At 48.7% G+C, this 8,132-nt stretch overlaps 1 non-coding gene across 1 annotated transcript; it reads left to right on the top strand.

Moving 5' to 3' along the window:
• The first annotated feature begins 1,385 nt into the window (after positions 1-1,385).
• On the top strand, positions 1,386-1,458 carry TRNAK-UUU. Its single transcript has one exon. It is a non-coding gene; the product is annotated as a tRNA-Lys (tRNA).
• The last annotated feature ends 6,674 nt before the right edge of the window (positions 1,459-8,132 follow it).

Here is an 8,132-nt window from a genome sequence, read left to right as displayed (position 1 = left end):
AGGGTCCTGGTTAGAGGGTTTTGTCCCTCTGCTCAGACCCAGACTGACCGCTATATTTAGGGTCGGGAAGGAATTTTACCCCATGGTCAGATTGGTATGGACTGTGAGGGTTTTTGCCTTCCTCCACAGTGGCAGGGTGTGAACCTCTACTGCACATCTTGACAACATTTCATAGAAACGGGACACTGGCTGCCACGATTCCCCTGTTTGACCTGTGTTGTGTCGGTGTGGACAGTAGCCATGTAGAGCTTAGATCAGGGGTGTCCAACCTTTTTGAATCATGAACTTTTTACCACCCAGTGGGCCAGCGAGCCATATTCAAAGACCTCGCAGGAAGCGGTATCACATCAGGAATGATGTCACGTGACCTTCCCCCTGACTCTTCTCCGGCAGCGGCAGCAGGCTACTTACACATCTGCCTTTAGCTGCAGAAGAGGCATTTTGGGGTACGTCGGCAGAATTTAGATCCTGTTTCCACTTTCATGCGTGCTCTGCAGCGATACTATCCTGCCTGGGAAGGTGCGGGGCGCTGTGCAAGTCATGATCAGAAAAAAGAAGAGGTGACATGACTACTTGACAAGGCAGGAAAATGGCATTCTTTTCTTTTAGCTCAGTGTTTCGGGCATTTGCCCAGACAGGGGGGCAAAACCCAACTTCAAAGCCCCTTTCATGGGCTTTAAACCCACACCTCTCACTTCACAGCAAACTGCCTTAACTACTAGGCCATGAGATAGACAAGACAAAGAATGGGCAGCCAAGAGGAGAAGGCACATGGGAGTAGGAGGAGCATAGCCTGGGTGGAGTTTGGCTCTGACTCAATGAGATGGCTACTCCCCTGGAAGGGAATAGGAAGCAATAGTCCTTCCTGCTGCTGTTCATTCAATGGCTAGTAAAGACAAAATGGAGAAACACCATCAAGGCTCGGGACTCTTCAGCACCCTTAGGGGAAATGGGATTTGGGCCTGTGTGTACTATGGGTGATCCCTGCAGGATTACAGAGGTGTGATTGAAAGACAGTGAGCACAGAACAGCTCTCTTACAAAGGGAGAGGAAGACCGTGTGTTTAGGACACTAAAAAGGCGATGAAAGCGAGAGCGCAGGATGATGCCTATAAAATAAGAAAGCTAGAAACTTCTCTTTTGCCTGCCACGTGACACAAGAACAAAAGAGAATTGGATGAAGCTGAAATGCCTTTTCATACTTGGACGGAGGAACTTTTCCATAGGATGTCACTGAGGCTAAGAAGTCAACGAGAGTGACCGAGGGATCAGACCTTTGTCTGGGCAACAATATATCCAAAGTTTCAATAGTTAATGACTAAGAAAAACCAAAACTTGGAGCAAGCTTTAAAACCTTTTATTTCAGGATTTAAGCTTACTATAAGAGCCTGGGTAGCTCAGTTGGTAGAGCATCAGACTTTTAATCTGAGGGTCCAGGGTTCAAGTCCCTGTTCAGGCAGTTGTTGCTTTTGGGGGCTGGACCCAATGGTTTCTTCCAACCCTAACGTCTCCTGTCTATGGCAGGAGGGAAGGGTGACAGTGAAGCTTATCCCAGTTCTACCTATTAGGGATTGTGCAGCTGCCCCTTAAGGACCTGTCGTTGTTCCCAGTTGAGTCAATATGTTAGACTAAATGGCTCATAGTGTCATAGTTATTAGGGGCTGGAAGGGACCTTAGCAAATGTTCGGTCCAGCTCCCCTGCACAGGAAAAGACCACTTAGATCAAATGACCCCAGCAAGGTGGACATCAAGACATTTTTTGAAGATCACCGGGGTGGTTGACTGTACCACCTCTGCAGGGAGCCTTATAAAGAAGTTTTTCCTTATGTCTAGCCTGAAGCAATCTTCAATCAGCTTGTGTCCATTCTTTCTTGTCCTCGGACCTTGGTGAATAGATGTTCCCCCCAAACCTTGGCATACACCGCGATGTACTTATATAGGCTGCAACGAAGTCCCCCCTGAGCCTTTTCTTCTCCAGTCTGAACAACCCCAAGTCCCTCAGCCTCTTCTCATTCATCTTGGTCTCTAATCATGCACATGGCCCTCCTCTGGACTCTCTTTCAAGCTTCTCCACATCCTTCCTGAAGCACGATAACCTGAACATGATCCGGCATGGCAGTTTTTAGATGCCTATAGAAAGAAGGGGTCTTTAGACTGTGTGGCTATAAACCACCCTACATTATCTTAACCCACATGTGGAGTGGGGACAAGGGGAGGATGCAACAGGAAGGGTGGCCAAGGGGCGAGTGACATAAAGTAGGTCCCATGTCTGATGCTTTTCAGCACTTGCGATTGCTACATATCTCCTCATTCAGGGGATTGTGCATACACGCAGATGTCTGTGGACATTGGTCCAAATCATCACTGTCAAATCTGCCCAGCCAGTTGTCTATGGGAGCTCACAGAGGAGCAAGGACAGGAGCTGGATCTTCTCACAATTAGACTACAAGTGCACCACTTCCTTTTGGCTAGTGGATTCAGCCCTTTACCTCCCATGACAGATTCCCTTGGCCTTAGATCCTGCAGTAATTGGTTCAGTCTCTGTGGATAACTCGGCCAACATATCATTAAACTGACTTGAGAGACTTTACATCCCATGGATTTGAAGGCGAATGTTCTTCGGTGAGCCTGGTCACCTTAAAACCAACCTGATTACTGCCCACCCTTGCCTGTTTGTAAAAGTTGCATTATTCAGCCACAGAGCAGAAACAAGTCCATGCGACTCATCAGTTGACAGCCAGTCCCACATCATAAATAACAAAGATCCTATGTCTCTAGGACATATCCTACCTGACAGCTACCTATCGCTGTAGTGGTACAGAAGTAGCTTGTGCGCAAGTCACGGGCTGCCTCTGCAGCTAGCCAGCGTTCCTTGCTTGGTTTTAAATAGCAAAACCAATTGTATATTTACCAATAGGTCACCACCAAAAAATGAAGGGGCAAAATTCACTCAGTAGATTATGCAGTAAAGGAATTATTCACTGAATAATGGATGAATAGCGGATGATTCACCATCGACTGAACTGGAGAGACAATAATAGGCACCAGTAATAGATGAGCCCAATACGCACAGCTCAGAGGTCGGTGTTTGATTCTCCAGCGACAAGCACAACATTAGTGTCCAGGTTAATGGATCTCTATGCTTTGTATGATGCAGAAAGTCAGACTAGATGGTCATAATGGATCTCTTTTAGCCTTAAGGTTTATTGCATCTCATAAACGTGTATATCACCCTTGAACTAGGCCCTCTCAATGTTTCTTGGAGGTCCCCCATCGAAGCCCTACCTCATCTTCCAGCTGCTTAGAGGCGCTCGGAGAGCATCGCAGCTCAAAGTGATAATGCCTGATGAATGGCTCGGTCCCCGGTGGAAGAGGCCTGCAGCCTAAAGGTTCAGCTGATGATAGGAATCTTTCGATGTTTCCCAGTTAAAGAAAATGAAAATGTCCTTTATATCAGGGTAAATAATCCTTCTTAGGCTTTAAAGCTCCGGACGAACAGTTGATTCTACTTTCTTGTCAGATCCTAATCTGACATGCTGATAATGAAGAGGGGGAAGAAATAACAGAGAGGAAAGCCAGGAAGAAAGCCGTGTCATCGGCAGGATTTGCGGGGGGGCCTTAAAATGAAATTAAATATTAGAAGGTGGAAAATAAAATGGAGACAGGCTGTGCTGAAAGCGATATGGGAGAGAGATGGAGAGAGACAAAGAATGACAGCAGATCAGTTTAAGCATGAAAGAATAGAAAGGAAGAGAATAATAATGCCGGCTTGTAAAGCTGAAATCAGATTATAGCTTCCTCCAGTGAATTAACTCTCATGTAATGTAGTGCAGAAGACTCTGTCGAGCTGGGGCACGTCCCCGTTGGGTGGCACTGGGACATGAAACCTCCGCTAGCGTGCGCGCGTGACATTGTGCGCATGCACGTCCGAGGCATACATTATACCTGTGCATATGAACAAGACATAAAATCTGCGTAAGGGAGAGATCATTAAATGAATGTGTGCCTGTGAGTATGTGCCATTAAACCTTTATTGGTGTTTATGTCCAGCAGTAAATCTTTATTTACAGTCCCTGTGGGCGCCACTCTGGGACGGGGCCTTCGTGAACCAGAGGATCAGATTGCCACAAGGACTCACAGGTGGCTCGGGGTGGGTGGGGGGTCTCGGGCCCACCCAGCAGGTCAGCTTTTCTCCTTACTGGGCTGGACCGGCTGCTGGAAATTAAGGGTGGGTGGATCTGTCTGCTAGATTTGAGCATCTTTTGTCTGTCTCTCTCATTAATGAATTAAATAGGGGTGGAGTGGGGGATCCACCTGATGTTCACCCAGTGGAAAGGATACTGGATTTGACTCAGAGACTTTCTGCTTCAGTTTTCCCATGAACCCCAAAGGCAACTGAGTCCAAGCCTGTGATGTGTTTCTTTTGGAATATGAGGAGAGCAGCATGAAGCCCAAATCAAAAGGACTCCAAGAGACTTGTCCCTTCCTCCCTCCATCCTGCCATACCTCTCTTCTTGACTAGCCTCAGCCTCTTGACGCCCACCTTGCTGGGGCCATTTGACCCCAGTGGTCTTCCCTGCCCAAGTGCAGGGGGGGGTTGGACCCAATGATCTTGTACGGTCCCTTCACATCTATGAAACTATAATCTACCTTATCATGAAAGGAGGAGGAAAGCAGCTCTGTAGCCAGCAGAACCAACCCAACCAGCCTTCCTTGTAATGGCAGGCATTGATCAATGCCTGCTGTTGGCCAAGGGCAATACCGGAGCCTCGAGGACAATCAAGTCAACTGGAAACCTCCCATGGGCTCTGATGGGCTATAGGTGCTGCAGAAGGGCATGTTCACACCTCTGGTTAGACCGGTCTTGATTTTGGCAGGTGAAAGAGGAGGTGCGGTGGGGAGAAGGCTCCATGAAGCATAATTTGTTGTTATGCCAGGACTAGCGGGTGGAGTAAGACCCCGAATCACGGGGGAATCTGCAGATGCTGCCAAGCTGCAGCCGCACAGTCGAACTGGCAGGTGCAAGGGCAACAGAGGCCAAGTGCACAATCCAGCTGGCATGGAAATGGGTGCAAAAGAAAGATGGCAAAGAGAGCTGTCAGGACCGTTCCTGTTCCTCTGCCAATGCCAGCCCATTTCCCCTCAAGGAGCATCTCTGTTGTCCTCTCTTCCCAGCGGCTCTCCTGATTTTCTCTGTGCTGCCACTGCACTGCCCTGCTCCGACCTGAACCACAGCTTTTCCTGGGATACCCCTGTCCCTCCTACGCGCCAGTGCCCTCCTCATTCCCTCTAGTACTTCTGCACCACCTATCTCAAGTGGGAGCACAAGCCTGTTGTTTTACAGAGCCTCTCCAATCCTCCCCTCTCTCTGTGCTAATATAGCTCACTTCTCTAAGGTGTCTGGTGAGGGGTGGGGCTGTGTCCATCTCATTTCCACTGGAGTGAGGATGGGCAACTGGTGCAGAAGTCAAACATATGACTCGGCTGAGACCGGGATCTGGGCCGTGCCCAACAAAACACACAGTGCGTCAGTGGCAGAGCTGAGATTAGAAACCCAGAGCCCTCTGTTCAAATCGTTAGATAGCACCACCTCCCCCACCCCATCCTGCAGGATACAAAGCAATCCCAAATGTACTTTAGATAAGAACAGACCCATCTGTATCGTGGTGACACTGCATTGTGATACATTGACATGCCCAATCCACCTTTCTCCTCCTGCTCTGCAGGAGAGAATGCCTAAAGATGTTCATCGCTTTCTCCAACAGCCATGGGATAATTAACCCTGTCATTTGTGGTTATATGAAGTGCTTTGTTTCCCTGGCCCCAGCTCTCTGAGCTTCAGTACAGTACTTCCCAGCTAGCTCATCCCAGACCCTTCCTATCTGCTAGGAAACAAGGTAATAAATTGCTCTCATCTCGCTACTCCTCGGTGTTGCTGCTGCCGCAGCACCTTGTGAGAAAGTTATCATTAGAGGAGCTGCAGATGATGCCGAACTTCAATTAGGCCCTGCTGGCAAATTAGTTGTGCAGGGTGACATTTTCCAATCATGCAACATTAGCATCCTCCCTAATTATGAAAATGTAAAGCTAACTTCTGTTTCATAATAAATTAGACCAGTCCTCGCTGTGTCTAAAACACACACACACAATGCATTTTCAGTGGCTTGCTTTTCCCATCTTGCTGCGGTTTGGGAATAGATGGCGCATTTGCTGGATTTCCAAGAGATGCTGCTTCCTTGCAAGGTCACAGACCTTTCAAGAGAGAGTGAATGCTAGGGACAGGAGGTCAGGATGCCAGGCAGCAATGGGGAGAGAGAGAAGACTCTGCCCCCTGCATCTTCTTGGGGATGAGGGCTGTATGAGCTGGATCTAAACTGCACCAGATCGTTGCAGGTCATAGGCCTCAGAAATAGAGAGACAAAGTCTGTTCCATCTAGTAGGCATCTAACTGGGCTTGGGTGCCTAAATGTGCTCCTACTCCATCCTGAAAGTCCATTAATGCATCTACTTTTGTAACACGCCATTATAGGATGCTTAGGATCGAGTCACAAAAAGCAGCCAGGAGGAGAGGGACCAACCCACCTGCTGCAATAACTGTTTTTCAGGCCTGAGCAGAGTGGAAGAGAATTACAGTTAGGGTTGCAACACACCTTACACTTAGGATGCATTAACTTCACTCCAAATGTGAGCGACCGCACATTCAACAGTAAAACCCATGCTAAGTGGGCTCATACAGTAGCAATGTTATGACTTTTTGTACGAGAAGGATCTCCAGTTTCCATTAACACATGCTCAGCTACTGTTGCGCCAGTCCATGGGGATAATGCCGGCAATTTGTGGTCCTTAGCCAGCCGTGACATCAGCCAAGGGATGCCTCTGCTGTACCAAGCCTCTGGGTGGGATGAAAAAAGTCACACATGTTGAATGAGTTTGTTTTAGGGGTCAGGAGAAAGGATCCTGAATTTTTCAATTGTCAGGGTCCTCCAGGATCAAGTTGAAAGCTGGGTGCCTGCAACCCCAAAGGGTCCTGGGGATTGGGACTGACAATCTAGACCTGGCCCCAGAACTGCACCAGAGCTAGTCCAAGCCTCCAGTGGGGTGCCAGGGCTGGGCCTGATCATCAGTGAGTGGTGCGTGTTAGGGAGCGTAGTAAGCATTACCATGCACCTGCTCAGGGCACGTTCCAATGTTAATACAACACAGCTTTAACATGCATTATGTATCCTGTATGACCAGGCCTCACATGCCTACATCCATGCATGTGCTTAGTAGGTGGGATAGATTCTGGCTCAAAGTCTCTACACAGTGAGCTGGGAGGCCGAGAAGCGCGTGCTCTTAGTACAGCCACAGGGAACACCCTCTGATTGTCCCGTTCCTGTCCCAGTCCCCTGTCTCCAGTGGGAGAGCAGCCAATTGGGGTTAGCAGGCCAAGCCCTGTCCTCAATGGCCAACAGCATTGTCCAGGGAGAGGAGAAAATAAAGGGAAGGAAAAAGGGCTAAGCAGTTCAAGGAAACCCCTTCCTCTCCATGAGCAGTGAGGGCTCCTCTGCTTCTTCTTCACTCCCTGCAATACCCAGCTTGGGACAGGGGAAAGGGGACCTCATTGCAACCTCCCAAGCCTGGCACTGTTGGAGCTAAAGAGCCCCAGGAGCTGCCAGAAGAAGACATGGGAGGCCGGGGTGCGGAAGAGATGTGGGAGCAGAAGTTCAGCAGGTCCTGGCAAGCGAGTTAATTTTGGGGACAGAACAAATTGCAGGGGAGGAGGAGGAAAAGGGGCAGAGGTGGCAGTGATGATTGAGCCCCCCCCCACCCTCTCCATACACCCAAACACACACAGCTCCCAGACTACTTTGATCACTGAATGAAATAGGAAATGAGAAAGCAAAGGAGGGTCTGTCCAGAGGGAAAACCAGAGTGAGAAAGAAACAGGTAGTCCTAGATGAGCAGGAGAGAGAAGGACAAGAGAGACATTACCAAGGTGAGTATTACAGGGCAGGGAGTATCCAGACATCAGAGCGAGTATTAGCCAACATCTGACAGCACAGAGTATAGGTAGATGATCAGAAAGTATGAGAATCAGAAAGTACGAGGTCACCAAGCATGTCAGAAAACACCAGACAGTTTAAGGAAAAT

The sequence above is a fragment of the Alligator sinensis genome, unplaced genomic scaffold, assembly GCF_000455745.1.
Source record: "Alligator sinensis unplaced genomic scaffold, ASM45574v1 scaffold268_1, whole genome shotgun sequence".
Lineage (NCBI taxonomy): Eukaryota > Metazoa > Chordata > Crocodylia > Alligatoridae > Alligator > Alligator sinensis.
This window is presented reverse-complemented; position numbering and strand designations above follow the sequence as displayed.